Raw genomic sequence first — 2148 nt, forward strand, 5'->3', positions numbered from 1 at the left:
TAGCACAAAGAATGCATTTATGCATTTTAAGTGGTTCTTTGGCAAGCCAGAGAGCTGTTCTATGAAAGGCTACAGACATTGTCTGCAGCTATTTATCAGATTGATAGGTGTCCTTATAATATCAATATCCCTGAATGTAACTTCATCTCCTTGTAAATTCATCGCAGTGGGGATGCTAATGTTGGCACCAAGCTATTCTATAATTTTAGGGTAAGAGGTTTTGAGAGTCCTCTGCAGTTGGCATAACACATGTTATATCCAAGCTTTAATAATTTAAATATTATATACTAAAATAATTTTAAAATTTGAGATAATTCTACAAAGACTGGTTTATTTCAAGTTGATTACTTCCAGGCTTCCAGTATGTAACATAGGCACCATTATCTTTTTAATAAAGCTGTTGCTGTAAAACATATTTTAAAAAGGCTATTTAAAACTTTAAGACTTGTATTATACATTTTTATGGTCTGATGCAATGCACAATGTTTGGCATCTGTTATATTGTATCTACAAACACAGTGTATAGCATGGGACAAAGTTACAGACATTGGGGCTTTAACTCCTTTCCCGTCTCCTGTCCCTCCATTCTTCCTAAATGATACCAAATTCTTTTCTGGTCCACAAATATGTCATTCTCTTTCATGTCTTGCATGTGCTGTCTCCTTGGTCTACAATGATCCTTCCATCCTTCATCCCCCTCCTCCTACTACACTTCACAACTTGCTGGTCACCCTTTGACACTCAGATTAAATGTCACCTCCCGCAGGAAGCCTCTTATGATTTCCTACACTACTTCCTTGGAGCTTAATATCTATTTCCTATAATTTTCCAAAGGCATATAAATTTAAATAAAGTTATCCCTAAACTGTCTACCAAACAATCTTAGAAGACATGTAGAGAGCTTGAATGAAATCTGTGCTTGCAAGAAGGAAGGATGTGATGAGCATAGACAGTTCTATTCAAAGCCTGAGGACAAAACAATATCTTCCAGGATTCTGCTTTCCCCTAATACCCAAATGGCAGGACAAATACCAGACTCTTGGAAGAGGATTTGGAAAGTGCTGGAAAACAGGAAAAAAAATTACTCTTGATCCAATTATCCAGAAATAACCTTTGTTGATGTTTAGTAAATTTCTTTGTGTTTTGTTTTGTTTTCAGTATATGTGTCTCTAGCCACTTTGGTTCTCTCTATTCCTGAGGCCACAGGACAAATACCCACTTCAATCAAGCTCATTGGGCCTTGTCTTTTTTTAGTAAAGTTTTTACTGAAGTGTAACATACATACACAAAAATTCACACACAAATCCAGTGTAGTGATTGATTACTTTCTACAAAAATAACATACCTATGCAACCAGCACCTGGATGATAAAACAGTGTTTTACCGATGGCCTAGAAGTCTTCCTTGAGCATACTTTCAGTTATTACCTTCCCTCCAAAGGTAAGCATATGCATACTTCTCACACTAGATTATATTTTTGCCTGTTTTGGAACTTTGCACAAATGAAATCATCCAGTATATGCTTTTTTGTTTGTTCGGCTTCTTTTGCTCAATGGTAAGTTTATGCAATTCATCTATGTTGCTGCAGGAAGCAATAGACAGTGTATCCTCAGTCAGTATTACATTTTATGAATATACTACAATTTGTCAATTCATTCTATTGTTGGTTGACATTTGGGTTGTTTTCAACTTTTGGCTACTATTGAGGCAGCAGCCTAGTTGATTCCCTATTTTAAGATGATCTGGAGGAAAAGGACAAAAGCCCCTCACTCAAGCTCTAGCTTATCTAATTCTCAGCCAGTCAGTAACAAAAGACCCAGGAAGCTATTAATGTCAAGCTCCTATTTCAGGGGGTTAGGGACTTCCTCAGAGCCCTGCATTCGCAGTTAGGCCTTAAACTCTAACCTAAAGTTACCCCTTCCTCATTTTAACGCTAAAATTCATGCCTAGAGGTGGAAATTTAAAATGTTAATGCTACATACAATGTATGAAGAAGCATGCTGAGCCACTGCACCCATACTAGAAAAAAGCCTCCTATACATGCCCTGATGGAAGCCCTACTTATAGAAAGATGCTATAAAACTAACTTACACACCACCCTGGGGAGCAGCCCATTCCTTTTCCCTTATCAGTGCTGGCTCCATTGTG

Source organism: Pongo abelii, chromosome 10 (genome assembly GCF_028885655.2).
Source record: "Pongo abelii isolate AG06213 chromosome 10, NHGRI_mPonAbe1-v2.0_pri, whole genome shotgun sequence".
Classification (NCBI taxonomy): Eukaryota; Metazoa; Chordata; class Mammalia; order Primates; family Hominidae; genus Pongo; species Pongo abelii.